Source organism: Ursus arctos, unplaced genomic scaffold (genome assembly GCF_023065955.2).
Source record: "Ursus arctos isolate Adak ecotype North America unplaced genomic scaffold, UrsArc2.0 scaffold_9, whole genome shotgun sequence".
In the NCBI taxonomy this organism is placed as follows: Eukaryota; Metazoa; Chordata; class Mammalia; order Carnivora; family Ursidae; genus Ursus; species Ursus arctos.
This window is the reverse complement of record NW_026623111.1, coordinates 48,356,740-48,379,708: the sequence shown is the minus strand read 5'-3', so window position 1 is coordinate 48,379,708 and position 22,969 is coordinate 48,356,740. Positions and strand designations below refer to the sequence as shown.

The 22,969-nt window shown below is 34.5% G+C and overlaps 1 long non-coding RNA gene across 1 annotated transcript in view; it reads right to left on the bottom strand.

Moving 5' to 3' along the window:
* LOC130543267 (uncharacterized) overlaps window positions 1-22,969 on the bottom strand; it is a 205,343-nt gene that overhangs the window by 103,532 nt on the left and 78,842 nt on the right. The window contains exon 2 of the long non-coding RNA XR_008958486.1: window positions 348-411. This is a non-coding gene — a long non-coding RNA (uncharacterized LOC130543267). The remainder of the gene's footprint in view (window positions 1-347; window positions 412-22,969) is intronic.

Here is a 22,969-nt window from a genome sequence, read left to right as displayed (position 1 = left end):
GCACAGCATGGGGAAAGGGTATAGAGCCTCCATCCTCTCTATGCAAGTTCCACTAACCCAAATTTCCACGTTTCATTACATTGGCCTATAGTATAGGCCCCACCCCTTACCTTCAGGGAGTACATTCCAGTAGATGCCTGAAACTGAGGATAGTACCAAATCCTGTATGTACTATCCTTTTTCCTATACATACATACCTATGAAAATTTCGTTATAAATTAGGCACAGAAAGAGACAGCCAATAGTAACTAATAATAAAATAGAACAATTATAACAGTGTACTTTAATAAAAGTTAAGTGAACATGGTCTCGCTCTCTCTCAAAATATCTTATTGTACTGTACTCACCCTTCTTCTGATGGATGTGAGACGATCACCCTTCTTCTCGTGATGATGTGAGATGATAAAATGCCTGTGTGGGGAAAGAAACGAGATGAATGACATAGGCACTTGGACCTTCTCCCGATTCCTCAGGAGGAGCACCTGCTCCTGGACCAACGCTGACCACAGATGACAGAAACCTTGGAAAGCCAAACTGCCAAAAGCGAAACGGTGGATAAAAGAGACTACTGCAATTGATTAAATCATCAGCCATTGGTAATTATACTCAATCTCCAGACCTCCTGCCTTCAATGAGCAGGGGTTGGGATAAATTCCAACTTTGTAATCACAGGGTTGGCGTCACTGGCAATCAGTCGTCTGTGCACCCCCCCCCTTACCTAGAGGCTTTCTAAAAGTCACTTATTAACATAACAAAAGACACCATTATAGCTTTTACCATAGGGAATTTAAAGAGTTTTAGGAGCTGTGATCCTAGAACCATGGCCAAAGACCAAATATATATGGGAAATGTATTTTGGTTATCTGAATGACCAAATATATAGTATTTCTTGTAAGTGACAATATCTCTGATACATAGAAAGTCCCATCAGATATGTAAAATTGGTATAAAAGCTATTTCCATGAGGGATTTTTTTTCCCATAAATCAAATATAAATCTGTATTTTATCAACCTACCACCCATATTTTTGACATTTTATATGGTATTATAATGTAGCAACAAATCACTCACATGTGACAAAACAATCATAATTATTTGAGTTTGCCACCAGACAGAAACAGGGCTCTTTGACTAAGCCTACTTTTTCTTTGTTTGCCTATGACCTATGACTTATGACCCTTCAAACTGCTGAAAGAAAACCTACCACCTTTTAGCTAAAGATAAGTTTTATTATTGAGAGTATATTTACCTATAATGAGGTCTGGAAAGAGTTTTGGAGTGCTCTATAGATAATCATTAAAAAAAAAAAACTTTTAAGAACAGAAAATATTGTCTAGTGCGTATTTTATCCATATTCATTCAGGGCAAAATTTAACTTCTCAAGTTACTAACAGTTGATGTGCAGAGTTGAGTTTTTGTGTTTAGTCTTTTTCTATCTGGGCTTTTCCTCTTCAGTTTGGTATAAGGATTATAGCTGTAGGTAATTTTACATATCTTCAATAATACACCCTTGCGTGTATGTGTTTTCTCAAAGTTTTATTAAGTTTGACTTAATCTGAAGTAAGTGAATGAACTCTTTTAATTTTTTCAAATGCCTGCTCCTAGTTAAATGAAAATGTATATACCAGTTATATGTCAATGGAAAAAAAAAGACAAATAATATGAAAGAGACATGCTAATCCAAAAACACCCATACAAAAATTATTTATCTATCTATATCCCAGCGAAAATATGTCTTCACTGTAAAGGTATATATCACAGGAATTTTTATACATTTTGTGATAATACTAATTGGTAACAACCTCTCTAGAGGAAAATCTGCATAATATTTGAAATGCTGATAAACTTTGATCCATTTACTCTACTTGCAGGGATTTATGAAAAGGAATAATTAGACAAGTGTAAAAGTTGTACACATTATTGTCCAACCTGTACTTTTTTTTTTGTAATAGCTAAAAATTGGAAACAGTCTAAAAAGCAATTTAAAAGGGATTGGTTAAAGATTGGATACACAGATATTAAAAATGAAGCAGTAGATCCCAAACAGTTATCCTAGAAAAATACCTAAGAATTACGAATGAAAACGTCAGGTTGAAGATGGTCAGTGTGTTTGCATTTCATTGCAATGAGTTGTACATCTCCTCAGAGCGATAGAGAGGGACTACTGAGCCTCACAGCTCTCAGGGCATCCTGACACTCCTGCTGATGTCATGAGGATATTTCAGTTTTCTCAGCATTGTTAAGGTCAAGTAACTCACTGCTCATTGATTCAGAAGAGTCTTAGTTTTGACCTGTGCTAGATTCTGAGTCTCCATTGCTTTCTTCATCTCTTCACTTGCCCACGCAGTCCATGTTGCAAGCTCTGTCTTGGAATCACATTCTTTTCTTTTTCTTTTCTTTTTCCCTTCCCTTCCTTTCCCTCCCTCCTTCCTTCCTTTCTCTTTCTTTCTTTCTTTCTTTCTTTCTTTCTTTCTTTCTCTCTCTCTCTCTCTCTCTCTCTTTTAATAACCATTTGCCAAGCCCAATGGATTAAACTAAAATATATTTGCCTCCTCCAGTGGGGATGCTTTCTAATACCTGGATCCTTTCCCCATCACAGAGGAGTCAAAAAAGACACAGAGGCTCTTTTTTGCCTTAAGACATCAATGTGTCATTCCTAAACAAGGACGGCACAATTCTATTGGCTCAAGAACACATTTTGAGTTAGTTCTCTAGATACCCAGGGAGGAAGATGAACAGAAGCCCTCTTACAGGTTCATTCCTTATCCTATTTGTAGTTTTCCAGAGCCTGCTCCATCTCAATGGTCAGTAATCAGAGGTTGTGAGGATTCTTGTTCTTCACACTCTCATTTTCCTCCTGTGGACTTCTGTGAAAAAAGAGTTTTCACTTTCACTACTTCTTGCTTTAGAACTGCTTATGTCAGCTTCTGAGATCTCAATAATTATGATTTTTACCAAAATTTGAGATTCAGATTTTTAAGTTTTTTCCTTTGTAATGAAAGAGATAACATAATTTTCACCCCAACAATCAAAGAAGGACTGTATGTTTTGTTTTTCTAAGTGATGAAGTTTCTGGATAGCATTAATATTAATCTGGAAGGTGCTTTTACAAAAATATAAAAAATAACGAATAGGAATAATGCAAAATTTTTAAGAGAAATACTCAAAAGATTATTAGATGCATTATTCTGGACAAATATAAGATCTCACTGAGTAAGATTTGCATATACCCTTTGCATTTTGATAATACAATCATTACATAGTTAATTAAAGTAAACACAAAACAATAAACTAGTATGTAACCTTATTTGTATTTCTGCTTTCTCTAATAAGCTCTGAGTTTGTTGTTGGCAGCAAGGAAATTAATTCACTCACATTTCTCTGTCCTAACTGTTTCTAGTTCATAGAAATGAGGTGTTTAATGGATAGTTGTTGAATAAATTAGCAAAATTGAAAGTCACAGTAATGCGCAATTCAAAGTATTCTTAAAGAAAAAAATCTGGTTACATTATAATTCTAATGGTTGATGAGAACACATAAGGGACTCGACATTCAGGATCTAAATAAAAATGGGCAGACTATATTAAAATATATTTTACTGGCATTGCCCAAAGAAACAACATCCAATATACATTTATCTGCTATCCATAATATAGTGTCATACTATAAAATAGATATGATCAGACATTGGAGGTTAACTAAATATGGGTTTAATCTATGGCCCCATCATTTACTAGTTAGATGGATATGAACAAGCTATTAAATCTAGTAGAAATATTCAATTTCTTCATCTCAAAAATGGACTAATTATACTAATAATTGTAAAAATTAATAAGATACTGCATAGAAATGCCTGTTGTTCACACTTTTTAAAAAATATTTCCTTTTTAGGTAATCTCTATACCCAGTGTGGGGCTCGAACTTAACAGCCCCAAGATCTAGAGTTTCACACTCTTCTGACTGAGCCAGCCAGGCACCCCATGGTTGTTTTGTTTTTGTTTTATTTTTTGTTTTTGTTTTTGTTTTAACTATTAACATGGGTATTTTCTCTGTGTTAAGAATTTGGAGATTAAGTAATTTCCTTATTGTGAAAAAATGGTGTCAGAAAAAATTAGGATAGGAATGCAAGTCAGTCTGACTCCATAGTTCACACTCCTTAACTCTCCATTATATGTGACTCAGGTATATTAATATTAAAACCTGAGTCCAGGGGCACCTGGGTAGCGCAGTCGTTAAAGCGTCTGCCTTCGGCTCAGGGCGTGATCCCGGCGTTCCGGGATCGAGTCCCACATCGGGCTCCGCTGGGAGCCTGCTTCTTCCTCTCTCACTCCCCTGCTGTGTTCCCTCTCTCACTGGCTGTCTCTCTGTCACATAAATAAATAAAATCTTTAAAAAAAAAAAAAAAAACCTGAGTCCATTTAAAATACATGAGTATTCTCAACTTTCTTAATTATATACCTCATTTTATTTGGCAGATATTTCAGATTGATTTTTAAAATAGCTTACCAGTTTACATTCTTCATCTAGAACATTAAGTATTTTTATAGTCAATAAACAGCAATGTTTAATTTATGAATAGAATGAATGACATAAATGACTGCTTTTATTTAATTCAGTCACTCCTTCCAGTGTCAGTTCTACTTCCACACCAGATAATTAAGAGCACTTGATTACTTTGGAAAAGATACAATTTAGCAGTCATTAAGTAAATGCAACATGACAGCAAAATATTTAGTTTTGTCAAAATGTTAACTGTTTAATATTTGTTATAAAAATTGACTAAAACTACTGACACAATCTATCTTTTCATTATCACGTCTAAATGGTAACACTTCAGTCAACTTTCCTACATTAATCAACATAATAAGGTATAATATTAAAGAAAACTAGAGGTTTTTTTTTCTTTTTGCAGCACTGTATAATAATAATTAGGATTTACTAAATACTTACCTTATAAAGTAAAAAAAAAATAATATGAATTAAAGCTTGTGTTACATAAATGTATTTTATCCACGTATTTTTGGAGAATTTATCATAGTTTCTATTCGTAATATCTCCCTTAATACATAGCTCAATTTTTCAAAAGTTATGTGACCTTTTTTTTGCATAAAAAACTAAGGGCAACCATGAGATACCACTATACAGCTATTAGCATGGCCAAAACCTGGAACACTGACAACACCAAATGCTGGTGAGGATATGGAGCAACAGGAACTCTTACTGGTTACTAGTGTGATTGCAAAATAGTACAACCACTTTGGGAGACAGTGTGGCAGTTTCTTATAAAACTAAACATACTCTTAGCATACCATCGGACAGTCATGTTCCCAGTATTTACCCAAAGAAGTTGAGAACTATGTCCACACAAACATCGACACATGGATGTTTGTAACAGTTTTATTCAAAATTGACAAAACCTGCAGTGACCAAGATGTCCTTCAGTAGGTGGATGAATAAATAAACTGAGGTACATCTAGAAAGTGGACTATTATTCAGTGCTAAAAAGAAATGAACTATCAAGCCATAAAAAGACACAGAGGAAACTTAAATGTATATTACTAAGTGAAATAAGCCTACCTGAAAAGTCTATACACTGTATGATTCTTACTATATGACATTCTAGAGAAGGCAAAACTATGAACATTAAAAAAAAAAAATCAGTGGTTGCTAGGAATTGTGGGGGAAGGGATGGATGAATAGGCAGAACACAGAGGATTTTTAAAATAGTGAAACTCCTTTGTATAATACCATAATGACAGTTACATATAATTACACTTTTGTTTAAACCCATAGAATGTACAAAACCAAATGTGCACCATAATGTAAGCAATGGACTTCTAGTGATTATGATGTGTCAGTGTAGGTTCATCAGTTGTGACAAATGTACCACTGTGGTGGGAGATATTGATCATAGAAGTGACTGTGCATGTTGGTGGGGGGTGAGGGGGAAGAGTATGTAGGAAATCTCTGCACCTTCTGCTCAATTTTCCTGTGAATCTTAAACTGCTCTGAAAAAGTAATAATAAAGTCTGAATTTAAAAATCTCACAAAAGATTATCATTAAAAAAATAAAAGCTTTTCCCTTTTCTATTGTTGGAAGTCACAAAGATCACATTACATATTATTTACACTTAACTCCTGAAAGTATGTCCTGTTTTGTTTTTAATTGTATTTATTTACTTCTTGGTTGTGACTTTATTATATTTCATACGTAAAAGAGCATTGTTCTTTTCTTGAAAATACATCTACAAGTATAATTTTAAGAAATTTCAATTTTAGTGAGATGATTTAAAATTTTATTTCTTCTTATTCCCTTAAATTACTAGCCTACATTGGCAAAAGCATTTGATAATCTGACACAATCTGTGAATTCTTTTCCAGAGGTGGCCTGGTTTCACACTTAACTGGTATTCATAAGGAAAGTGTAATTGGGTTTCTTTGCATAGAAGAATCATTAAAGAGATTAAATATTCAATAATAAAATATTTAAAGTTAAAGTATATCGTTTTCAATCACTCTCTGCTTATAAAAATCCTTTCTTGCTTCTATAAAGTCAAGTGACAATCATTTAAATATTTATCATATTTACTGTAATTTAAAATGCAGATGACAGAAATAAAGTCATTATGCCATTTATATACACAAAGTAAATTTTGTTGATGTGATGCCACTTATATATGCAAAGTAGATTTAGCTCAATAAATATAAATGGATGCTTCTGCTATGACATAATGTATGCATATTGGGAAACCTTTCATTCTGCAGAATTTCATCCTAAAAATGATAAAGGAAGAGTAGTGTTAAAACACACCTCTAAAAACCTCTGTAACTAATTACAAAAGTTTTAATGATTTCAACAAAATAACCTGCAGATTTTTAAAAATATGTATATTAAAATCCTAATAAATTAATTCCACCAAATAGTAGTGTATCTTTTCAAAAGTGTAAAAGCAACTGGATACGATGGACTACAAGGAGTACTCACATATACTGAGATAGATACAAGGGCAGAAATTGAGAAGAACCATATAGTAAACACTTCCATGACAGCATACAACCGAACTGAGACAGGAGGAGGGGTAGGGTGCTTGTGGTTTTCCTACACTATACTGAAAGCCTTCATAGCACTCACTTGTATTCATGTAATTTGTTTCAGTTACCATTACCTAGTAATGCAAATATTAACAAAGTGTAAACCAAATGTGACTTTCATGTTATACTGACATCATATCCATGTTTACCTAATATGTGTGAGCTTTTTTTTTTTTAATTTCTAAAACTCATACTAGAACAGACTACAAAGTCTAATCTAAGTTTAAGACACTTTAATAGGGACTAATGATGCAAGTACAACATACAGAATAATGTAACCAATATGGATCCAATGGAATTTTCAGTCTAGTGAGAAAATATGTAGAAATTACATCCACACAATTTATCTCTACCTATAAACATATATACCAATATCTCTACCTATTACATTGATTTTATTTTATTATATCTATGTGTATATATAAATATATTTTTAAATAACTATATCTTTGCCTATAAAATTACTTAAGTGACATAAAAGCAGTATGTACAAAGTAATTTATGTCTAAAAATAAGTTCTCTGTGTATATCAGCCTAATTCTGATTTAGCAGATTAAAGAAGGATGCAAATGATCTGAGACTTTCCCTGTAGGAGTTGGTGCCTGTCACCCCTCCTGTTGAATATGAGTGGACTCCAGCTACTTTGAATAATAGAACACAGGGGACGGCTGGGTGGCTCAGTCAGTTAAGTGTCTGCCTTGGGCTCAGGTCATGATCTGGGGTCCTGGGATTGAGTCCTGGATCGGGCTCCATGCTCAATGGGGAGCCTGTTTTTCCTTCTACCTGCTGCTCCCCCTCTTTGGGTACTTGCTTGCTCTCTCTCTCTGACAAATAAATAAACAAAATCTTTTTAAAAAATGATTAATAGAACACTGTGGAAATGCTGTTTTAACAGTATCTAGTCAAGCATTAACTGACTGGCAACTTCCCATTCCTCTTTTTTTTTCACTGCATTCTTTCTGATACTTGTAGAAATCTGACTATCATGCTAAAGGGACTACCTAGAAAGATCCTGAGACAAAATGAAAGGGAGTACTTCATCAAAGTACCAGGCATTGTAAGTGACACCATGTTGGACCTTCTAGCTGCCAGATGAATAACACCACATGATCCTAGGCACAGCGATGAAAGCCCTGGCCGAATTTCTCATCAAAATATCATGAAGTATAATGAAATGGCTTTTGTTAAGCTACTCAATTTTGGAGTAATTAGTTATGCATCAATAGGTAACTGAAAAATATTAGTTTAGAAAATATGAACGGATGACAGAGCAACCTTGAATGGAGAGATATAGTAGGATGACTACCAAAATGAGTTATAGTAAACTTTAATTTTTTGCACGTAGAACTGACAATATTACTTTCAGGTCAGAAAATGAAAATGTGGGTACTCTTATTTGAAGACTATTAAAAATGCTGAGATGACAACAGTAAGGCATTAAACCAAGTGCAGCGTCCTATAGAATGTGCAGTCCATGTGACTCTACACAAAGCCTGTTTGTACATAAGCTTTAAAGTATGTAGACTTCGTTTTCTAGTAATGTAATCATACTCCCTGTGATACACTAAAAGTAGTTTAATTATATTCAATTAATGTTAAAATCACCTTTTAGCAGCCAGATAATGTATCAGTTTTAACTCTTATGACCATCTCCTTTGTGTTTCAATATAAGCCTTAAACTGCAGAGGCAGGAGAAGAGCCTTCTGTTACAGCTAAGAAAATAAGAATGAAATTGGAATATAAATCAAAACATGACAAGGGTCATATTAACCAAACATACATTCATTGGAAATGTAAACTGTATTTTCTAGGAGAAAAATATGTAGTTCAAATGAGTAGCAGAAAACACTGCCTTTGAACAGCTCCAACCAATTGACTATCAACTACAACTTATCAAATTTAAATTATGTGCAGCCATGAACATATTGAAAGTTTCTATGTCCTTTAAATATGATACTTTCTTATTGGCTATGCAGTATTTCATGATGTCAGAGTGGTGTGTTGTGGAACTAAAGGTCTTAAACTTGATTTGCCCATATGAAATCCCTTTCTGATTCCATATACTTGTGTTTACTTGCTGTGCTGATTTTACGTCCGGCACCAGCTTTGTTATCAATCCCCTATATTACTCTGCCAGACTACTCTACCTCTGACATTAGATTCTGCATGAAGTTACAAAGCAAACAAAGAAATGAAACAAAAAACTTATTATTTTATAGTTACTTGTTTCCTCAGAAGTCTAACTACTCTTTTAGAATTCTGTGAAAGTCTGATAGATATAAGTGAGCAATATTACTTTAAAGTAGATCTTTTTTGTTAGGACACTTGGAAAAAAATCCAAATATTTCACTGAAAAGATATACACAACCAGCCAAGTAATGAGAACATTCTAGCAGAGATGATTATGTTTCCTGCTAATTTATTTCCAAAATAAGCACATAAGAAGGAACCCATCTGAGTGACTTTATGCTTTTTTTTGCCTCCCAGTTCCAGAACTTTTATTTGTCTTCTTCTAATTTAAAGCTTTTTTCTTAAGATAAAATAAAAATCAATGTATAAAACCCATGTACTTTGTGAAAATATTGGAAAAATGAAATAAGTAAAATGAGGAGATATGCCCATTATTTCATTAACCATATGTTTCAACAATTACCTGATGTATATCCTGTTAGAATAAATTTGATGAATATAGGAGTAAATAAATATACTGCTTGAAAACATGTTTCAACCTTACAATACATTGCATCTATCCTTAAAAATAAGTGTTCATCTAGCACATAATTTAATGGCTACATATATAAGTGCTTCATGTTTACCATATGCTAAATTATTCAATATTTATGTTATTTCTATATTATGAATATTCTAATTAATCTTATTGCAACTAATCCTTTTTTAGGAAATTCAAATATATCTTCAGAGTATCTTCTTTAAAGTATAAAAATCTTTGGCAAACGTATAGATATTTTTTCAGCTTTTCAAACATATCATCAATTAATCTGTAAATTGGGTTCCAAATTTTTCTTCTTTTAAAATTTAAATAAAGTCAATAAAATTAAATATTTTACATACAACTTATATAAATTAATATTAATATTGTATATTGAAATAATTTCATATAAAGTCCCTTATTAAGCATGTAAAATACCTCATGAAGTACATGTTATTCTTATTTCCACTATTAAACAAAGCTATGGCATAGAGTGTTTAAACAATTTGCTCATGGTTATGTTGCACTGTAACTGGAAAGTGAGGGATCTGTGATTTAAATCTATGCAGGCTTAATCCAGAATTTCTAATTTTATATACTTAGGCATATTTTAATACATATTTTTATATATTAAGATAATAAAAACATTTTAATAAGATACAAACAAGTTTATGTCAAAGCTGCCAGAAATCATTGCACATTACCCCTAGTGACTAGTGTTCTTACTTCTACACTAATTTGACTTTTCGGAAAGAAATGAAATATGTTGCTACTAGCTAGCCATTATACTAAGTGTTTAAATGTCTCAGAGTTTTTGTGATCTAAAGCTTGGGAAAATGTGCTTTGATGAAAAGTAGGTAGTGGAACATTATTTCTAATATGAATAGAACGTTTTTCTACAAAGGTCAAGTTTAAGTGAGCATTTCTTTCCTCTTGCATGACATTTATCTCAATAGATTTTTATTATATTGTTATCTGTGTCTAGGTATTTATTCACAACACTGAAAGCCACTTGACAGAACAATCTGTTCTGATCTCTAGATCCCCAGGACTTTGCAGGCCACCTATTACACACTCATGTTTTCATTTATTGATTCAATAAAAATTTATTTAGTGCATATTATTGACTACAATATGGTTGGCACTAGGAATTAAATAGAGTGCAAGACAGGCAATCCCTGTGTACTTGCTGGCCTTGTGCTTTAGTGGAAATGACAGATCAACTAACTAATAAATTGTTCAGCTACCCAACTATATTCTTAGCATGTGTAAGTTGCTTCACCAAATAAGTTGGAATCAACAAATTTTAAAATGGCCTGGGTGTGGTGAAAGATTGATAACCAGATGTCAAGAGCTGACCTGATAAACATATTGTGACTATATGCTGGGAGATGGAGGATGGGGAGGTGAAGGGGGGCCTCTTTTAGATAGCACAAAGAAATCTTCCCTGAAGTATAGCTTTGTCAGAGTCCTGTAGCTTGGTAAGTAGCTCATAGGAGAAAACATAGGTAAGGACATATTGTTCCAGGGAAGAGAAAGCACAAAAACCGGGAGGCAGGAGAGAGTCTGATAGAATTTAGAACTCATAGAAGACAAAAAAGACTGGAAAGTAGCAAACATTTAAGCCAGATGGGGAGATTCATGGGATGAGGGGTTGGAACTGAAACCAGAAGTTAAGTTCATTCAGGTATTTTGGGCTAAGGAATTTGGATTTTAACAAAAGTTAAAAAGACAATGAAAAGTTTTAAGCAGAGATAAAAGCCTTGTGATCTCATTTACAATTTTAAAGATATCACTCTGACCTCACATTTGCATGGATTGGAGGGCGTGGTGTGTGTTGAAAAGGAGAAGCTGTTTCTCTAAACGAGGCTGATGCAATGGCAGCTAGAACCAGGATGGAGACGGTGCAAGCAGCATAAGCATAGGACAGTCTACTGAGATCTAGTTTAGAGATAAAAAAGATACAATTTTGTGAGCTTAAATGGTTCTTTTGTTCTACGTACAAACTGAGCTCCTTGAAAGAATGGACCCTTTTTTAACTATCTTGTAATGCATCGTGTCTACATACATGTGTTCAAAGACTGTCTTTAAAAAAATGAATGCTTTCTTGCCAATGATAAACATGAAAACTGACCTGTAACAAAAGCTTCTCCTTGGCCCTTACATACAAATCTCAACTTGCATTTCCAAACAGCACATTGCATCTTCTTTTTTTTCAGTTTTGATAACAAACTTACTTTAATTCCAACAGAAAAATGTTAGGGAATTCTCTTTCAGACATGAAGTTCGATGTTGGAATTCAAAGGTAAATAAACCTTGTAGCCCTTTTCTCAAGGAGTTTATAATGCACAGAGAAGAGAAACTTGTACAATTTGATGCACATAATTCCCTTTCTTTCAGTATCAGATTTGGCTTGTTTCAAAGCAACGTTTTCTGACAAAAGTTAAGCATATATATATATATGTAATTTGAAGGTACTGTACTGCTGCTAAAATAGACAGAATCTGAAATCCTGGAAAGAAGAAAATCCCAGAGAGAGCCCAATATTTGATGCTAGTTTCTCTCTTGAGGTGTTGGTCCATACAGAAGCCATGATTAATGTGCTGAGAAGCTAAGCAGAAAGAAGTAGCTGCTGAGATGCTGAGACCCACAGCAACCAAGTTTTTGATACTTTCACGCACCTAGGGGGACAAAAATTGGATTTCAATGCTTAGCAAGACAGAGAATCACTGGTAAACATTCCCACGCCTTCAGCTGTGATCATGAAGGAATAACCATAAGAGTAAAAGTAAGCCAGAAATTGACCAGTATCAATTAGCCTAAGACATGTAACAAATCACCCCAAGCATTAGTAGCTTAAAACAACAATCAATCTGAAGTTTGGCAATTTGGTCTGTTCTTGCCTTGGCTCACTGCAGTCAGTGGATGGTTTGCGGGGGCTGCATGATCTTAAGATGTCCTCATTCATATGTCTGATTTTTGGTAGGCTGTCAGCCAGGCTGTCTTGGTTATTTTACTCAGATCTTCTCTAACACGCTACTCACACTGTGAAGGTTGGGCTCCCTTCAGCGAGGAAAGTCATGGCCAGTGTGCAAGTATGTTCCCAGATCTCCTTGTATCCCATTTGCTAACATTGGCCAAATGCAAGTCATATTGTCAAGCCCAGATTCAAAAATTAAAGAAATAGTCTCCACATGAGCTGCAAAGAGTTTATGGTCTTTCTCTTCTTTCTTTCTTTCTTTCTTTCTTTCTTTCTTTCTTTCTTTCTTTCTTTCTTTCTTTCTCTTTCCTTCCTTCCTTCCTTCCTTCCTTCCTTCCTTCCTTCCTTCCTTCCTTCCTTCTTCCTTTTTTTTTATTTTTCTACCATAGTCACAGGTTTAGGTCCTGATTCAAGTCAGATTAATTGTGATTTGATTAAGGAATCTCCCCTGGTTGCTGTGAAAGGGCAACTTCTCTATGGAAAGATCTTCTCTAAAGAAAGTTCTCTACAGAAAGATAACATCATCCAGAGGATAAAATTATCTCTACAGTTTTTCATTATGGTATCTGGGACTCAAAAATAACATGGCATCAAAAAGATAGTAATTAAGCGAAAGGCAAAAGGATCTCCTGCCCATAGGAGACCCAAATATTGGTGTTATTACTCAGACTCTTAAATAACTGTAAATATTCAAGAAATTAAAATAAATCAAATATAAATTTTTTTAAATATTGAGAACACAAGATACTTGTCAATTTTAGATATCCTAGGCAAAATCTGATAGCAGTGAATAGACGGTCCTTGTTTCCTGGACTCAGAGGAGATAAATTATTAGGGGCAGTAAAAATATTTAGGGAACTATAGAATTAATTTTAAATGACAAGGCTTTACAAAGTCTCCAGGAAATGTCTATCTGTATTTTTAGTCTTAATATTTTATGTTTCAAGTTTTGTTAACTATATAGCATAGAGGTGTTAATAATTAATTGTTAAAAATAATTAATCAAGGGGGCGCCTGGGTAGCTCAGTCATTAAGCATCTGCCTTTGGCTAAGGGCGTGATCCCAGAGTCCTGGGTTCTAGCCCCACATCAGGCTCCTCTGCTGGAAGCCTACTTCTTTCTCTCCCACTCCCCCTGCCTGTGTTCCCTCTCTCGCTGGCTGTCTCTCTCTCTCTCTGTCAAATAAATAAATAAAATCTTAAAAAAAAAAAAAAAAACTAATCAAGGGCCCACAAACTCAGGAAAAACCTTTACCTCTCCCTTAACTGCCTAAGAGAATTTAGATAGCGGCCCGTCCCAGAAAGAGAGCTATTACGAGAGATAACTTTTTATCTGAAAAACTTCTGACTAACAAACTCTTCTTTATCTTCCCATAAATTGCCCTCCTTCCTTTGAAGCCCCAAGCCCCTTTCCCATACCTCAGGATGGCATACAAACCTAATTGCCTGACAGCCTTTGGGTCACATATTTTTATGGGACTTCTGTATGAACAAAATTAAATTTACTTTTTCCTGTTCATCTGTCTTATGCCAATTTAATTATTAGACCAGCCAAAGAACCTAAAACGAGAAAAAGGAATTTTTTTTCTTCCTCTACTGTCACATTAATTGAGTTTCTATTTTTTTGCAACAAAAAGCATTCAAATAATCAATTCTCAAATCAACTTTCAAATAATTATGGAGAAATGTGATAGCATAAAAAATATCCACAACAGGGGCGCCTGGGTGGCTCAGTCATTTAAGCGTCAGACTCTTGATTTTGCTCAGGTCATGATCTCAGGGTTGTGAGATGGAGCCCCACCTTGGCTCATTGCTTGGTGGGGCATCTGCTTGAGAATCTCTCTCTCCCTCTTCCTCTGTGCCCACCTCCCCACCACCCACATGCTCATGCGCGTTCTCTTTCTCTCTCTAAAAATAAATAAATCTTGGACACCGGGGTGGCTCAGTTGGTTAGGTGTCTGCCTTCAGCTCAGGTACTGGGATCGTAGTTCCACATTGGGCTCTCTGCCTAGCAGGGCGTCTGCTTCTCCCCCTCACTCTCCCTCTGTGCTCTCTCTCTCAAACAAATAAAACCTTAAAAAAATAAAAAATAAAAATAAATAAATCTTTTTAAAAACATCCACAATATTAGACAAAGTTTAAAAATCATGTTAAAAAAACTGGTAGAATCTGATAAAAATTTGTAAAAAAATATTTGCGTATCAAATTAATAATGCTATTTTATTGATGATTGTCTCTGGGTATGGAATAAAGTATAATTTTTTCCATTATGTATTTATATATATTACTTCTGTTAATTATTATTTACATAAAATATTGACATATAAAGGACTAAATTATTAATTTAAATATAGTCATCTCAGAAGTCTTATTTGACTCAGCACAAAATTTAGACTGCCTAGAACAGTGAAAAGTGAGAATATTCTTTCAATATTCTCATAATTTTGTTCCAAAAGTTGATGGAAGGAAAGTTTGGTTGTTTCTCTGAGAAAATCAAGAAACTCTGCTCTTCTATATCCCTGATGGAAAGCAAATTTCTTTGAGACCAGAGACAAAGATATGTTATTGTGAACCTAATGTTTCGTTTATTAAATGAAAGTTTCACTTGGCACCAGAAGTTCAAGGGTAATATCAGGAAAAATAATAATTTTTCACAAGACACTTTTTGAATATTTTGCTCAATTAGCTACCACATATTTTACCCTGGAGACTATGATCAGAGATGAATGTAGCTAAAAGCTTTCTAAGTGATTATAATCAGCTGTCTTCCATAACTATAGGGAAGCCTAAGTAATGTTCACAAAGAAGGATTAATTTTGAGTGATAGGTTTAGGTAATTTTCAAAAACCAAAAGCTGTACAATACACTTCAATTAACTATGAATAAATAAATAAATAAATAAATAAATAGGCCCAATGAATATTAGAATTCCCATTTGAGTTTTTCATTGTTACATTTGTATTTCTTTCAAAGCTCTTTTTTTTTTTAAGATTTTATTTATTTATTTGAGAGAGAGAGAGAGAGAGAGGGAACACAAGCAAGGGGAGTGGGAGAGGGAGAAGCAGGCTTCCAGCCCAGCAGGAAGCTGGATGCGGGGCTGAGGACCCTGAGATCATGACCTGAGCCGAAGGCAGACGCTAAATGGCTGAGCCACCCAGGCGCCCCTTTTTCAAAGCTCTTGATCGCAAATTGGTATTATATATGTATACATATGAATATGTGTGTAGGTATTTATATACATATACAGAATGTCATATATATGTATACATTATACATATATATTATATATCATATATATACACACATATGATTCATCACTTTCACTATTCTCTCTCTTATGAGATTATAAGCTCCATGATAACAAGGGTTGTTATGCATGTTGCCTACCGCTCTCACCGATTGTCTCTCATAATCTCTTACTAAGTTTTTTCATTGAATATTTGTTGATCAACTGAAATTATATTCATACTTCTGTATTTTAATATTCCTTGAACATATCTTATTCACCCATTCTTATACTTTCTCATTCAACATATTCTCTAACTTTCGCCTTCCTAATTTCTAAAATTCTCTTGTGTAAATATTTCTATATTTACTGAAAGAATCTAAACCTCTGTGCTCATTAGTGTTTAATTGTCTCTTCTACTCCATTTCATTATCTCAAAGTTAACTCTGGCAAAAAATAAATAAATGTTCACCTGACAATCACATACTGTCTCTCTTTGTAAACCTTTGCAATCATTATTCTTCTATGTTCAGAATTTATTATGTAAAAAAAATTTGTCTGGCTAATATTTTCTTGCACCAAAGGATTCATAAAAATATCATTGTAGTGCACATATATATTGTCTGTTATTTTGTTTTTGTGATATATATTGAGTGTCAAGCTGTTTTTCTTAATCTGATATCTAAAATGTTCCTTAGAATTTTAATAACACCACTTTCAATAGAAAAATCAAGTAGATCAGCTGAGTGCTACTGGGTTTTGTGTCCTGCCAACAGGACAAGTTACCAGCTTGTTTACCTCTGTGCTTCATTGCCAGGCTTAGTGGTGCCCTTTTCAGTAAATAGAAGACGATCCTTAAATTCCTTTACTGAAAATGTGTCCTTTGCCTTTGCAATAGATAATGCACTTGGGTTCCTTATTATCTTGTATGTTTTACAAAAAAAAACCAAAAAAAGTCCTAAAAAAGTTTATTTATAAAACTAACAGAACACTGGAATATAAATGCTGGTACTTTATGGTACTTCAAGATACCTTGTGCATAGAAAACTGGTGTTTTGAGTCAAATTAAATCTGTAAAATGTGTAGGCCTTTTTCATTTTGTTTTGTTTTTCTTTTAATGCTGGTTTTGTTTTGCTTTGTTTTGTTTTATTGCCAGCAAACTTGAGAAACTGTTAAGAGAACTATTCATTAAAGCCATATTAGCAGAAATTTGTGAAACAGGGACTAGTTTATTTTTGAGCCACTTTAAAATACTTTCTTTTCTAATAGAAATCTATTTTCAAATAATCAATTGGCATGCAATCTGGGCTGTGCTTAATTTAATGCATAATGAAATCATCTAATAAAAAATAGAGATAATTTTACTCTTTAGGAAAATAAATGCGTATCTATGGAAATTATGGATACAGTATCAAGATATAAATTCAGCCTGATGAGATAGAAACTCAAATAAAAGTGGTCTGAACAAAATATAATTGTTCTCCCTTTCTCACTAGAAGACCAAGATAATATAGCTTTACATATTTCCTGCGGCCCATTGTTCTTCTCTCTTTATAAATCCATCTCTAGAACTTTGCTTTGCTCAGCAGAATATAAGATGCTTGGTCATCATGTCCATATTCTAGCCAGAAGCAAAAGTTAAAGCCTTAGGGAGGACTTAGTTGAAAATCTCAGGTGGAATCCAATTCTGGAAGTTGTTGTATTACAGCATACGTTAAATTCACAATCTAGTTAGGTCATTATGTGAAAGGTGGAGCATGTATTGAGAATCCCAGGAAACAGAAAAGGGACTTTATGATATACTTGACTGACTCTCAGTAATGTGAATTCTAAATGCCACTGAGTCTTCCTTGGAAGCAGAAAAAAAAAAACTTCTCTATTCTGAATAAAGGTGTTTGAGCACTGAAGATCTTGCAAGGAAATTCATTTGAGGTAATTACCTTGCCAGAGAATGTCCATCTTTTTATGCCTCATCTCTACCAACTTTTTTTTTTTAATCTCCAAACTAGTGTCAACACTCAGCGTACAGATGGACAAATATTAAATGTGAACTCTGGTAAGATTCATATATGAATATATTTGTAATATTTTTATGATTAATGTGGTAGAAAAAACATTAGAAATTTGTGTGGAAATGGACCAAGGAGGGGGAAAAAAGTATGATTTTCAATTGGACTGAATTAACTGATACAGTACATTTGGTAGTGAACCTGGATTTCATGTGCTAGCTATTTCAGAAAAAGGTAGCTCTTACTTTTAGTCAGCTAGTTGACTGAATTTGCATTTAGTTGCAACCTATATGAATTTAAGCTATGATGCAAAATAGTCTTTAATAAATGTAAATATTATCAAGTGTTAAGAAGATAGAAAAAATGAAGCAGAATTAAAGTGCTCTACCCAATCATCAAGTCTTCAGTTATATCTGATAGGGCTCAGACAATATATACTGTCACTGAGTATGCATTGGTGAGAGAAGTACCAGTTTTCTTAAATGTACCGCAGAGATTGTCCTCCAAAGGGTAGGATTAAGATGGGAGATGCTGCTATTGAGATGGACTCCCAATTTGAATGAAGATGGCAGAATTCCGGAACGTCAGAGAGAAAATGGTAGCAATTAATTGCCTGTAACAGGAGGAAGGTGATGACCATAATGAACATCCAGGTAAGAGTGCCATTCAGGATGGTTAACAAACAGGGATCTTTGGTGTGGTTAAAGAATTTCTAGGGCCTACACATAAAGATGTCGATCTTAAACTGGAGTCCCTAAAACCCAAGACTGACAAAATCTTAGGTATCAGTTCTTTATCAGGATGTAATCTCAGGGAAACAAAAATGAAGAAAAAAAACAACAACACAAAGTAAAGATGCCCATTTTGCCACTTCTAATCGGTATTCCGTGTTCCCCTAGACACCCTGACCAGTGCAATGATGAAGACAAAGAAATACTTAACAATCATAAAAGGGTACAGGGCGCCTGGGTGGCACAGTTGTTAAGCGTCTGCCTTCGGCCCAGGGCGTGATCCCGGAGTCCTGGGATCGAGCCCCACATCAGGCTCCTCTGCTGGGAGCCTGCTTCTTCCTCTCCCACTCCCCCTGCTTGTGTTCCCTCTCTCACTGGCTGTCTCTCTCTGTCAAATAAACAAATAAAATCTTTTTTAAAAAATCATAAAAGGGTTAATAAATCTGGCATTATTTACAGAAGTAAATATGTAAAATAGAAGAGATCTAAGGCCTAAGAACCAGGGCACACAAATGTTTAGAGTTTGAGGAGTTTTGGAGAAACCAGAAAGGGAGTTGGAGAAGGAATGGACAATAAGTAGGAGGAAAAGTGAGAGAGTATTCTTGCAGGTCTTTTTCGTCGGTATCCGCGGTTCTTGGTCAAGCAACTTCAAGAATGAAGACGTAGACCAGACAGAGTGGTGGGGAGCAAGGCAAGGTTAATTGAGCGATACCAAAGTGATAGTACAAAGCTCCCAAGGAGGGAGGGGATCCGAGAGGGTTGCCACCGGAATATCTAAATCTAGGGGTTTTTATGGGCTTGTTCCGGAGGTGTTTTAATCTGATTAACCCTCCCTGCACCTGTCATCCAATCAGGCTTTTGTCACATGGGAAAGGGCTGGGTCTACTTCCAGGGTGGTGTAAAATCCTTTTAAGGGTGGTTTCATCTTAGGGTGGGGGGCCTGCCTGCGTTCCAATTATCCTTCATCAGTATGACATCTACCAATATAACTAAGGCATAGATTTCAAGGAAAAGTAAGATCAACAGCAAATGCTGTTTATAATTCAATAATATTGAGGATTTTATCGAGATGGAGGTATGAAATCTATAAAAATACTTTTTTTCTGGCATAGTGGGACAAAGTCTGAATGGAAAGGGTTGAAGAAAGAATAGGTGGCAGCAATGAAAACAGTAAGAATCCCTGTCAGTATCCAATTTATTACCTAATACAGGGAACTTTTATCCTGGAAAAACCCTATCAGATGAGACAGCACATCTAAGCTTGAGTTAGATAACAGATGTGTGATTTGTCCTCAGTAGAATACAGTAAAAAAAAAGAAAAGAAACATGGTGGCAACAGAAGGGAGTGGTGGGATCCTGACACATTTGTTTTGCTTTGTTATTTGTTTTCGAATGGATGATATAAGTACATGTTTGTATGCTGATGGAAATGAACCTGTGATAGGGAAAAATTATAGATCTATGGCAACAGGGTAGAATTGCTAGGGGCATTTTCAGGAGAAATTAAGGGAGGTGAGATCTAGTGGACAAAAGGATATTTACTGGATATGGTGGAAGCATTAATAATTTACCCATAATAATAGGAGAAAACGTGGAATGCTGGGCATGAGTACTGGTTAGGAAGATGTGGTGGTGGAGACCTGCAGAAGTTCTCAGTTAAACATGAATTAAAGTCATCATTCAAAAATAAAAATTGTGGATAAAATAAAGCTTTATATCACTATGAAATAGATATGTTTAACGAAGTCAGTAAAGTTTTAATTAGTAAGATGGGAAAGGTAATCAACCATTAAACATTAAAACCTGGTTCACATTATAAAACAAATCACTTTTCTATTGTTTGAAGAAAAAAAAAGAAAATATAATAACAACAGGAATAATAATATAAATTAGCATACTTCTATAGCAAATAATATATTAATACCTTTCCTAAAGAGAATGCTTTTTAAAACTCTAAGGAAGGGGCACCTGGGTGGCTCAGTTGGTTAAGCATCTGCCTTCAGCTCAGGTCATGATCTTGATGTCTTGGGATCGAGACCTCCCCTTCCACCCCATTGGGGCTCCCTGCTCAGCAGGTCTGTTTCTCCCTCTCCCTCAGCCCCTCCCCTCATCTATCCCCACACCCTCCACCTGTGTGCACTCCCTCTCTCAAATAAATAAATATTTTTTAAAACTATAAGGAAAATTAACATATTGCTATAAATACATGTATATTACATGAATAATATTATTGAGAAAATTTCAAAGGAATACTAAATATATTATGCAATCAGTAGTAAACAAAACATTTTACAATTAAGTAGATTTGCATACTTAATCAACAATAATCTTTTAATGAATTACTTTGGTCAGATTATGCAAACATATACACACACATACACACCCAACTCACAAGTTGCTGGTAGGCAATTAAACTTGGAGAAAAGTTCTGAAAATTTAGCAGTAGCATTCGTAATTTTTGATCCAATAAATTTATCTCTAGGATTTTGAACCTAAGTAAGTAATCTGAGATGCACACAACTATTTATCTTTAAGGAAATTATATATCACTCTGTACAATTATGAAAAATTAGAAAAATAATAAATGTTTAACAGTAGAAAGTAAGTTAAACAACTGTATATGGATATTTCAGAATATTCTACAGTTTTAAAATATTTAATGACAGGGGAAAATGCTTACAATATGCTATGGACTGATTTGTGTCCTCGTAAGACCATACGTTGAAGTCCCAACACTAGAATACTTCAGAAAGTGGCTGTATTTAGAGAGGGCCTTTAAAGAGGTAATTAAGGTTAAGTGAGATAATATGGGTGGCCCTAATCTGATATGACTAGTGTCATAAAAAGAGGGACAGACGCCAAGGACATAAACACACAGAGGAAGAGCCACGTTAAGAACACAGTGAGAAGGTGGCCAACTGCACGTCAAGGTGGGAGGCCTCAGAAGAAATCAAATCTGCCAACACCTTCCATCTTAAATCTCCAGCCTCCAGAACTATGAGAAAGTAAACTTCTACTGATTGAGTCACCTCATGTTACATTTTGTTATGGCAGCCTGAGCAAACTAATACACAGCCCATTTTTAAACTTAAAAAATGTTAACTATATCAATAATATAATTACAATTTTAAATACACATTACTTATTCTATTTATCTGATGTCTAGATTGATGTATAGATCAATGAAATGAAGGGAGGAAGGAAGGAACGAAGGAACGAACGGAGGGAGGAAGGAAGGGAGGAAGGAGGGTAGGGAAGGAAGTAATAAGGAAGGAAGGAAAAATGTAAATAGATTTATAAAATATATAGCAAGGAATTAGAGATGGGTTATAAATTGCTTTCTCTTCTTTATCCTAAGACATTACATGTGTGTAATATCAATGTTTATATATAACATAAAACCACTTTTAAGACAAAATATATCTTTCCTTGTAACATAATTCATTTCAAGTTATAGTAATGCCAATCTCCACTATGCATCACTGATTCTGGAGGGGGGGAGGTTGTTTTATCTTGTTTTGTTTTGTTTTATTTTTAGTGTCACACATTTAAGGACAGATCACCACAATGATAAAAGATACCAAAACAATGTTTCAGTTAAAACAGCCTAGATGATACCCAGAAAACACTAAAACATTTACAATTCTATGATGTACAGTGGATGGGAGAGTTATCAAAATGTGAGATCTAAATAGACCTTCTTACATTTTGGTTGAGGTGAAATATTCTAATCAAGAACATTCATACTCCATTTCAAATGCTTCACTCAACCAGATTTCTTATAACATCAGTTAGCTCTGAAATATTTACCTAAGAAAGTCTTTGTGTGTTAAAAGAAGAAAAGAAAAGAAAGAAAAAAAAAGGAAAAGAAAGAAAAGAAAGGAAAGCAAAAGAAAAAAAGAGGGGCGCCTGGGTGGCACAGCAGTTAAGCGTCTGCCTTCGGCTCAGGGCGTGATCCCGGCGTTATGGGATCGAGCCCCACATCAGGCTCCTCTGCTATGAGCCTGCTTCTTCCTCTCCCACTCCCCCTGCTTGTGTTCCCTCTCTCACTGGCTGTCTCTATCTCTGTCAAATAAATAAAATCTGTAAAAAAAAAAAAAAAAAAAAAAAGAAAAAAAAAGAAATTTGTGTGCAATGTATTAGTATGCTTTTCATATTTTGGTTAGCAGTACAAGTGAGCAGTCTCTATATACCTTCAGTTACTGAATATTGGTGTGATTCCA